The sequence below is a fragment of the Triticum aestivum genome, chromosome 6D (genome assembly GCF_018294505.1).
Source record: "Triticum aestivum cultivar Chinese Spring chromosome 6D, IWGSC CS RefSeq v2.1, whole genome shotgun sequence".
NCBI classification, from domain to species: domain Eukaryota; kingdom Viridiplantae; phylum Streptophyta; class Magnoliopsida; order Poales; family Poaceae; genus Triticum; species Triticum aestivum.
Genome location: NC_057811.1, coordinates 253,013,922 through 253,025,979, shown reverse-complemented (window position 1 = coordinate 253,025,979; position 12,058 = coordinate 253,013,922).

The following is a 12,058-nucleotide window of genomic DNA, read 5'->3' as shown; positions in this document are numbered from 1 at the left end:
AGACCATGTCATTTCCATCTTAGCCCAATCCCAATATTCTTTTTATTGGGAATATTCCTTTTTCTCAATAAAAAGAGTATAGTTAGAAAGGAAACACCAATTAGTTCGTAATAAGAAAACTATAGTTGAGTGTGAACTTTAAAATTGAAATCCACGAAGAAGAACAAAAATTAGGGACCTGATTCCCCGCGGGCATTGCTGCAGGTAAAATAATTGTTATCCAAATGTGCAAAGCTTGTATGAATATGCATAGGAAAGAAATGTGATTGTATTCATTTATAACTATTCAATACCAGAAATATAGAGAAGCTAGAATATTTTGCTATCAATTCATGTTTCCAAGCAAAAAATGTCTAGAACAGGCTAATGAAAAGGCGCCTTTTACTAGACAGATCTTTTTGTTGTCCATTAGTAAGCAGAGTTGTCCACACTACATGGGCATTACACGGTTTTATACCATAAAAAGTAACTGGTATATGTTTGCCATGATATAGTTGAAAGTACGACATATAGCTCCTAGCACATGTGGCTAGCTGGTAAAATTGGCAAAACTATATAGGGCTTTACTAAGAGATAGAAACTATATGCATGAACATCCTTCAAACAAAACTTCTCATTCTAAATTTGTGAGTCCTGATCAACATTTCCCACACAAGGGAATTAGTAATTTAAAAATAGAATGTGAGAGAAGTCCCCCTTACCGGATTCAACATAACTTCATGGTCGTCCCACTATGAAGTTTGTATCGTAAAAATCAATAATTTGGATATCTTCCTTTTATCATATCAAGAGCCTGAAGGAAACGAAGCTAACTGTGACAATTCAGATAACACATTTAATTTATTTTCACTGATGGTACGAAAGAATTATAGCCTTGCAAATGCCACTGATTTGTTGCAATAGGGAAAAAATGACCAGTAAAGCCCCTCCTAACCTCGAGGCACCAATCCAAGGAAAGATATAAAAAAGTACTCCCTCCGTCCGGAAAAACTTGTCGGAGGAATGGATGTATCTAGACATATCTTAGTTCTAGATACATTCATTTTTATCCATTTCTTCGACAAGTATTTCCGGACGGAGGGAGTAACATTTAAGAAAGTTAGGGATGTAGCATGTAGGAACGCAAGCTCCTCAATCTGACAACTATCCTCCATAAAAACTGACAACTATCCAAGTCTCGAAAGGTTGATGGTTTGATTAGTAAGCAAATAGAGAGCCGCAACTAGCCATGCACTAATATCTGGAGGCGTCGGTGCAAGGCAAAGTACTCCAAGCTCATAGTGAGGCAGAATACTCCAAGCTCTGAAAAAAATACAGTGAAAATTATAGTGAGATGGACAAACTATACTCCCAAATCTGAAAGCGTTACGATTACATAGTGAGATGGTACTTCGGTGTTTTATTTTTCAGAATACTGATATAAGATGTGAGAGGCAAAGGTTTTTACTCCTTAAAACTCATCGCTTGGGCGATTCAAACAAGAACTCGTCACTTGAGCAATTCAAACAGGGAGTCACTACTACAAGATGGTCCAAACGCGACAGTCGACTCAGAGACCCTTCAACGAAACTGTGTGCGATGCATCAATCACAAACGGTGATGTAATAAAACCATCAAAAAAGATGCAAAACGTTTGCGATGGCGGCGACATCAAACATGGTTCATATAAGATTTGCGTGTGGCATGAGTGGCAAACGGTTAATCCAGAAGAGTTGTTTGCGATGATGCACAACAACAGAAACAGGCAGCCAGATGAGGGTGTGTGCAATATACGACATACAGTTTACTAGGATGAATTGTGTGTGATTAGGCAACACAATGGAAATGGTTAAACTAAAGAAGATGTGTGTGATACGCGGCAAACAGGTTTGTACACTGGTACGCGTCGGTGCTATACAAACGGTTTTTATCCCGTTTCCGCGATGGTATTTGGAACCGTCGCCAAGTGAGTGTGGGCGATAGGGGGTCCTTCCCACATGACCCAGAAATCGTCGGGGATAGGCCCTCCTGGGACACGGGCTGGGGCCAAATGAGCTCGTGTGCGATCGGGCAGGCATCAAAACCCAATCATTTTTGTTTGTATGTATATCACACACAGTCAATCCAAGGAATACGTTTCCGTTCTTATGTACATCCGACACAGTCAATCTAGGGAAAACGTTTACGTTCATATGTACATCCCACACAGTTTTATGTATACGCTCGTGTGTGAAAGGTGTAACTATCACACACGCTCTACCTTGGTTAACTGCTTGCTTTTATGAACTACATCACACCTGATTTGATGTAGAAAACTGTGTGGCATTGGGCTATCCATCACAAGCGCTTTTACTGCCAGAACCATTTGGAAAGTTCCATGACCGTCTGTTCTCTTTTTACATCGCACACGTTGTTTTCTTTCTTACTGTGTGCACATTATTTTATTAGCTCCTGTATATTTTTATTTTTACATGTAATTTATTATTCGAATTGGAAATTTTGAAATATGAAACATGGAATTCAAATTCTCAGCACAATGGTTCAACAACAAATACATAAATAAAATTGCTAGTATGATATGTTCAGTAATTATAGGATTAGGCAGCAATTAACTATGATGAACCACAATATTTAGAGGTGGTAAAGGTGAAGAGACAAGTGTAAATCATTATGACTGTCGACGGTGTTAAAGAAGCGGAATGCCCATAATGTGCCTTCCTGCATGCGATAGGCACGAACCACTTTTGTCCAACCCCTTGTCACGATCGCCCGCCCATCCTTCACATCCTTTAGGAAGACTTCTAGAGCATTATCGTGGTAGCATGAATTATATACTTTAACCTTAGTTGCCTCCCCTCTGGTCATGTAGTTTGCAAGGTAATCATCGGTAAATAGCTTCAGAAACCACTGAAAAGAGAAAAATATCAGATACTGAGATCTAATAGCGTAACTTGTTGTGGGCAGGGGAAAAGGCACACATTACTTACCATCCTAAAGTTCACTGTTGTCTTGGACAAAGTGTCAATAAAGAGCTTAATTCCAATCACACGTTTCTTTCACCTAATAATCTTTCGTAGTTTCCTCACTTGACGCTTGTTCTTGAATATCTCATTGCCCCATACGCAAAGGGGATCAAAGCGTGGATCAGTACAGCTCATATATGTACCAACAAGCAACCAGTAAATGTTAGAAGCTAAAATGAGATTACACAAATGATGTAAAATACAACTACCTATGTTCCTAAGTACAAGTATTTTTTTTTAGATTTCAATATGAACTACATACAGATTTATATAGAATTATAGATATAGTTTAGATTAGAATCTAGATTCACTCATTTTGCTCCTTATGTAGTCTATATTGGAATCGTTAAAAATACTTATATTTAGGAATAGATGGTGTATAAGACATGGGATGCAGCTAACCTCGACGGCAAACAACAGCATCGCCCATTATAGCCCTGTGTAAGTACATGGAAAGCCAATGTTAACTACAACAGGGTTAACATCCACCAAAAATAGCAAATGGTAATAAAAGGCCAGCATCTGTAGTGATATCTTCATTGCGAAAGAGTAGCACGGTAGCAAAGTGACGGATTAAAAAATGGATACAACTGCTAATTGCAACAGGCTTAATAACATCCTAATTCATGTTTTGTAAGTTTGTAGCCATTGAAACACAACTCTTTAAAAATGGATACAACTGTTAATTGCAACAGGCTTACTGGCCATTGAAACAGGTACTGATAAAAATGCAATTGGCAGAGTTAAACATAAGAAGGCAGGTGCTGCCCGAGCAGTTGTCTATAAAAAGGTACGGAAATAGCTAAAACATGTTAGGCATGTTTACTACAACATGCTTAATACATCGACCGTACAAAACATAGCCATTAATTGCAACTGGTATTGGTAAGATTGAACTGGTGAGTACATACTTGGTAAGTCCTGAGAGGTAGTTGCGGGGGCACTTCATCTTGGCCAGAGCCCACCCAAAGTCAGCGGCGGCGGAGGCGAGCTGTTCCTCCTGGTCGAAGTGTGGATCAGTGCCACTAACATGTGTACCTACAGACAACCAGTAAATGGTAGAAGTTAAACTGCAATTGCACAAATGATGTGAAATACTGCAAGACATGGGATGCAGCTAACTTCGACGGCAAACAACAGGATCGGCCGTTATGACCCTGCGTAAGTACATGGACATGCATGTTAAGTACAACAGGGCTAGCATCCACTAAAAATAGAAAATGGGTAGCATCTCTAGTGATATCATGAGTCATGTATTGTAAGTTTGTTGCTGGTATTGGTGAAATTGAGCTGGACACGGTAATATTTGAACATCACACAGTGTGCAGTACTGAACTAAACAAGGCATGACCATGCTTAAACATCAACCGTGCAAATCATAGCCGTTCCAAGTGGTACTGGTAAGATTTAGCTGGTCGGATCTTTCCTATTAAGTCCTCGGGGGTAGTCGCTGGGGCACTTCATCTGGGCCAGAGCCTGCACCATGTCGGCGGCGGCGGCGGAGGCGAGGTGTTCCTCCGGGTCAATACGCACAGCGGCCATCGCGCCATGGACCACCATCAGCTCCTTGCGGTGCGAATTTGGAGGCATGAGGATGTTTCGCAGGCGCCATTTAAGCAATCAGGCCGGGGCCATGATAGAGATCGATGGGTTACCTGACTGGATCCGAGCAGAATGTAGATGTGGTTGAAGCTGTGGTTGCGGCGGCGGCGGTTTGAGATGCCGGTAGGGGGAGGCGCGAGGGGGGGATACTGAGGGTGGGGATGTGGTTGGAGGAATAAATTCTGAAATCGCGCGCCTAATGAAAATTTCGCTGCGAAACTTGAAACTTGGGAGGGGCAAACACACAACACAGACGAAGCGCCTAGAATACTCGTGTGCGAGAAAAAAGAAAGTTGGCAGATCCCGTCTACAAAAAAATGTACACGTGTAGTTGATATTTTTCAGTCAATGGTACGCCTGGTTTATTAGGAAACATCGCATCAGTAACTAACTTATGGATCATTAAAGCAAAAAAATGCAGACGGGTACGACATAGAAACTGTGTGTTTTGTGATCTCCTAATATTAATGCAAAAAATGCACACGGTCACACATGATAATGAACGCTTAAAGCCCTCAAAGGATGCTCTTACCGACATTGTACGTTAATACAACAAACTTAAAGTAATTTGCTCTAATACTACAAACTTAAACTACTTCTCACATGCTACCATTAGGGCATGCTGGCTAGACGCCGATGTTCTCCTTTCCAGCCTTGTAGGCGTCAGCCCACCGTGCTTCGATCTCCGCCATGCTCTCCTCACCACGGCGTGCGGCCTCTTTTTCCTTGCGGCGGCGGGACTCTCTTTTCTTGACTGCTTTCTGCCTTTTCTGCTCCTTCGGTGCGGCTTTGGCCGCCTCTAGATTCACAACCCATTCGACCATGGCAGCCTCAAAGTCCACTCATGTAACTGTCTGGCCGCCGGCGGCGATGAACTTGGCGCGGGGAGATGCCATCGCTTCCTTACCATGTGTGCGGTCGCGAGCGGCGAGGAACGCGACGCGGTGGGATGCGATCGCTTCCTTACCAGTTACTGTGCACCGCGGTGCCATGGACGACGCCTGGAGAGAGCTCTGGGACAAAGGGGCCGGGCAACCGTACAGTGCGGTGGTATTCAAGAGCTCAACGACAAACGACAATAGAAATTCGGCTTCCCTTACAATTTTGCTCGTTCATTATCGCACACAGTTCATCTCCGTTGCTTCCGGAAACAGTGTGTGCTGAGCCTATTGTGTGTTGCGTTATGATTGGCCGGAACCCCAGCCAGGTGAATCGCGTGTGTGCACTGTACGATGCGCCGCGATCGAACGCCAATCCACGTCCCTCACATCACACCCGTGCACCTGTAGCTGGATTGGATTTATATGCGCTAAATGCCTAGAAAATGCACATAATCCCCTAAATATGATAAATGAGCCCGGAAAATGCCAAATTTGAACACGATGATTTGGAGGGTGTATGTTCGTCGTAGAAAAAAAACTCCAGGGCAAAGAACGAAGAAAATTTGGATCCCCTTCAATCTTGGTGACGTCCCTCTCGAAAGCATGGAACATCTTTGGTGATGGTCTGATTTATGAAGGGCGTGCATGACGACATAAGCCAAAGCTTCTCAAATTTTTACCAGGGCATGGTGAGGTCATACCATGGCACACCATGCCAGGCGTCATGTTTTTCAAGCATTTATTTCATTTTTCTATAGTTGAGAACCCAATAAACAAACATTTTTGGTTGAATATTGCCACACATTTCATCGAAATATTTGTGCCTTCCTTGTAAAAGGCATGAGAATTTACTAAATGGCACGAGCATGGTTTTCCAGGCTGTTCTTGTGCACCCTTTCATGCACCGATTGTTTGAACTTGAATTATGTGCATTAATGCCTAGGAAATGCACATAATCCCCTAAATATGGCAAATGAACCTAGAAAAGTGCAAAATTTGAACACGGTGATTTGCGGGTTGTATGTTCATCGTAGAAAAAAACTCGTGGACAAAGGACAAAGGAAATTTGGACCCCCCCTTCAATCTTGGTGATTTCCCCCTCGAAACCATGAAACTTCATCGGTGATGGTTCGATTTATGAAAGGCGTGCATCACGACATAAGGAAAACATTCTCCAATTTTTACCAGGGCTTGGTGAGGCCATACCATGGCACCACGCCAGGCGTCATGTTTTCCAACCGTGTGTTTCATTTTTTTATAGTTGTTAACCCAATAAATGACGCGTTTATGGTTGACTATTGCCACACATTTCCTTGAAATATCTGCCCATTCCTTGTAAAAGGCATGAGAATGTACTAAATAACACGAGCATGGTTTTCCAGACCGTTCTTGTGCACCTTTTCATGCACCGATTGTTCGAATTTGAATTATGTCCATTAATGCCTAGAAAATGCACATATTCCCATAAATATGGTAAATGAGCCCGAAATTTTTTCAAATTTGAACACGTTGCATTTGAGGCGGTATGTTGATCGTTGGAAAAAAACTGAATGACAAACTAGGACGAAAATTTGGATTCCCCTTCGATTTATGAAGGGCGTGCATGACAACATAAGCCAAACCTTCTCAAATTTATACCAGGGCATGGTGAGGTCATACCATGGCACCATGCCATGCATCATGATTTTCGAGCTATTTCATTTTTTCTATAGTTGAAAACCCAACAAGTAAACATTTGTGGTTGACTATTGCCACACATTTCATCGAAATATCCGTCCATTCCTTGTAAAAGGCATGAGAATTTACGAAATGGCACGAGCATGGTTTTCCAGGTCGTTCTTGTGCACCATTTCATGCACGGATTGTTTGAACTTGAATTATGTGCATTAATGCCTAGGAAATGCACATAATCCCCTAAATATGGCAAATGAACTAGGAAAAGTGCCAACTTTGAACATGGTGATTTGCAGGTTGTATGTTCATCATAGAAAGAAACTCGTGGACAAAGGAAACAGGAAATTTGGATTCCCCTTCAATCTTGGTGATTTCCCCCTCGAACCCATGAAACTTCCTCGGTGATGGTTCGATTTATGAAAGGCATGCATGACGACATTTTTACCAGGGCACGGTGAGGCCATACCATGGCACCACACCAGGCGTCATGTTTTCCAAGCATGTATTTCATATTTGTATAGTTGTTAACCCAGTAAACGACGCGTTCATGGTTGACTATTGCCACACATTTCCATGAAATATATGCCCATTCCTTGTAAAAGGCATGAGAATGTACTAAATAGCACGAGCATGGTTTTTCCAGACCGTTCTTGTGCAACTTTTCATGCACCGATTGTTCGAATTTGAATTATGTGCATAACTAATGCCTAGGAAATGCACATAATCCCCTAAATATGGTAAATGAGTACGGAAAAATGTCAAATGTGAACACGTTGCATTTGAGGCGGTATGTTGATCGTTGGAAAAAACTGAATGACAAACTAGGACGGAAATTTGGAATCCCCTTCAATCTTGGTGATTTCCCTCTCGAAAGCATTGAACTTCCTTGGTGATGGTTCGATTTATGAAGGGCGTGCATGACGACATAAATCAAACCTTCTCAGCTTTTAACCAGGGCACCGTGAGGCCATACCATGGCACTATGCCAGGCGTCATGTTTTTCAAGCACGTATTTCATTGTTCTATAGTTGATAACCCAGTAAATGACGCATTTGTGGTTGACTATTGCCACGCATTCCATTGAAATCTCTGCCCATTCCTTGTAAAAGGCTTGAGAAATTACTAAATACCACGAGTATGGTTTTTCCAGACCGTTCTTGTGCACCTTTTGAAGCACCAATTGTTTGAATTTGAATTATGTGCATTAATGCCTACAAAATGCACATAATCCCCCAAATATTGTAAATGAACCCCGAGAAGTGTGAAATTTGAACATAGTCATTAGCAGGGTTTATTCTCATTTTAGAAAAAACTCATGGATGAAGGACAAAGGAAATTTGGATTCCCATTCAATCTCGGTGATTTACTATCGCACACGATTCATCTCCGTCGCCTCTGTGAACCGTGTGTGTTCACTCACACATGCAAAATGAAAAAGAAAATCCTCGCCCACTTCGTCCCCACTCACTGGCTGCGGACTCTTCCGCCACTCTGCACCCTAAGCTCGACGGTTGTTGACGGCGGGCGTAGGTCGCGCTCCAAACGGCATGGGATTTCGCCCCTACCGCTTTACGCCGCCTATCTGCACCGACATTCTAGACTCTGGTCGACTGGGGTTTTCTGCGGGAGTGGGCCGGGGATTTTTCTCATGGAGAAGGTAATCAACTTAGCGAAATATTCACTCATCTCTTATCGCAGTCCGCCCATCGCTGTTAATCAACCGGCAGAAATCGCCGTGGAATCATTTTTGTTCTAGCTGATTCATGGGTGTTCATTCATGTGTCCACAGTGCAAGCACAAATCAAGCAACTGTGGTCGTGGCCAGTCGGAAACGAAGTTCTATCTCACCATTCTGGATGACTTCAGGGAGCGCTCGATATGTCCAATCTCAACCTACCACGGTCGGCATGGCCTAAATTTGTGAACATATACCGTCTGTTGCTATATTATCTATATATTTGCATCAAATCTTTGTTACATTATCTATTTTTAATTCTATATTTTTGTACTTTGCTTTCATCTATATATTGATCTGTTCTATCAGGTACTCCCATATTTGCATCTTGCTCTGTTATTTCAACATATCTAATTTATGATCTTAATTTTCATTTCAAGCAGTACATCCCTTGCTTTGCAAGAACAGGAGTAGAAGGAAATCTTGGGCTTTACTTTGTTGATGACTCCCAGGATGTCATATTGACAACGCAGCATGGATTTACAATCATGGTTAGCGTAAAACTTATAAATATGGTCACTCCTATTTTAATGCGGACCTTTGGATAAAAATGTCTAAGTGTTATGAACTGAAAGCTGGCAATAAAATTCTAGTGCGTGCACCGCAGCCTGGTCTAATTAACATGGATGTTTACTTCCCCAATGTCATCAGCCGATCAAAGTCTGATCGAGGTTAGTGTCCTTTCAACTTTCTCCATGCCTTCATATTACTTAGAAAAATCGGGGTATTTGTTCTGACTAATTGATCACTATTTAAGAAACCAATTGTGATTTCATATTCTGACTCCGTTCCTAGGCAGTAAAAAATTATATTTACCAATTTATGCGCACTATATATTCTTCTGCCATGTTTTGAATAAATAATACCATTCCACCTTTTAAGCAAGATATGTTGGATGCATAGTGAATGATCTGTATGTTACTAAGCATACCAAATTTCACTGGAAGGACTTGAAGCATGTCATAAAATTTGCTGATAATCTGACAGAGATAGCACAGCGTATAAACGCTTGATTTTGGATGGGATTAATTGGACCTATGGTGCACACAGTGAACAAGACCAATTGTGTGCACAAAACGCTAGTAAAAGGTCTTATTTCAATGTTGATGCTCATAAACTCTATATATCTTCAACGATATGTTACAGAAATAGCCCCATGTAGCAGTTCCTAGATCGATTTCCCGGCGTAGTCCAATTACACTTGTGCCTGCTAATAACGCCAAAGTGATTGCAAGGTACTACATTTCCCGCAGAAATGGAACCATTCAAATTAACAAGTTCTCGCTTCTCGTGGCAATGCAGCCATATTGGAAAATTGGAGACATTGTTCTACGCATGCTCTACCAAGGCATAGGAGGGTTCTTCCTTTTCATTCACGAGATGCCGAGTTGGCGTGATCAAGGTGCTTCCAGTGGATAGTTGTGGTTGTTGGCCCTCAACCTCTTAAAATGTGCTAGTTGTTACTATATATGTTAAGTATGTAGATATGGACCATATGGTTGTTGGCCCTTAGCCTCTTAAAATGTGATAGTTGTTAATATGTGAAGTATGTAGATATGGACCATATGGTTGTCAAAACCGTGTTATGAAGATCCTCCTTTTCTCGAATAGTGTAACCACTATATATATGTTACTCAAATGTTGTTACCCAAGTTCATAAATTTTCATGGAAAGTATTAGTATCTTACATAGTTCATTGAGTTTAAGCGTGTGCCCGATGTCCAGAAGGCATTTGCATATTAACTGTCCATATTGCAAATTCACACACATTTTAACATAAGGAAACGTATGTGTAACATACTAATCATCGCACACGAGTACTCGCAGATGCATCGTGTGCGATACTCCTAGCCACAGCAAGCAACTAGTTTGCATTTTTCAAAGTTTTTTGTACACACAAAATCACACACGAACTAACAATTGACCATCTGTGTTGTAATTTCTCATCGCAAACAGTTCATCCGAGTCGGCTGTTTGCCACGTATCACACATATCTTGTTTACACGACTCGTTTGTGTTCTTTTGGCTCATCGCAAACAGTTCATCCATGTGAACTAGATGCCGCATATCACACACATCTTGTTAAGTTGAACCGTTTCTGTTGTGTTCCCTAATCGAAAATAGTTCGTCAGAGTGAACTGTATGACGTATATCACACACACATTGATATGGCTGCCCATTTCCGTTGTTCTACCTCATTGCAAACAGTTCGAATAGATTAACTGTGTGTCCTGCATCGCACACACATTGAGATGGCTACCTGTTTCTGTTGTTCTGCCTCATCGCAAACAGTTTGAATGGATTAACCGTGTGCCCTGCATCGCACATGCAACTAAAATCTGAACCGTGTTTGATGGCTCCGCCATTGCAAATGTTTTGCACCTTTTTTGACGGTTTTTTACACCACCGTTTGCGATTATTGCATCGCACACAGTTTCGGCAAAGGGTCTCTGATCGTAGTGTCGTGTTAGCAGTATCCTGTAGTAGTGGTAATCAAAAATGTGTGCGAAGACCAATAATAACACAACTGATTGCTGCGAATAAGCCGTGTGATTTGCTCTGTCTACAGAAGAATAACATATATATATATATATAACTAAAATAAACATCCAATTACATAAGTGACTATACAGATCATTCACACACACCGCAATTAAACAATTGCATGCATTCTAAACTAGGAGAAACGATCGTCTAGTCATCTACTTTTTGTGACGCTCCCGCCAATGCTCTGTGGCTCGATCCCTCGTCTGGGGTAGGAATAAGATACTTCCTCATGTCAACGATCCGCATGTATATCTCGTAGCTTGTGTACACATCCTTGGCCATGTACTTGACGTGTTGTTCATCCAGTCTCTCATGCCAGACATTGTGCCAGGTGTTCTTGTCCTTCGTGCTCTCATCCATCTTCTTCATGTAGTACGGGTCGATGATGGATGAGGCGAGGTCAACCAGGGAGTTTTGTTTGTTGTGGTCGCTGCCCCAGACCTTGTAGTGGTCCTAGATGTTGACAAGATTCTAGCATTTCAAGCACGAAACCTTGAGCGCTTTTAGATCGTTGGTGGTGTCCACCGTAGCGAAAGTCTAGTCGAAGCTGTTGATAAACCTGGAGAAACACTCGCAAGGCCTTGTGGCCAGGTTGTAGTGGTAGACGAGGACGTCAT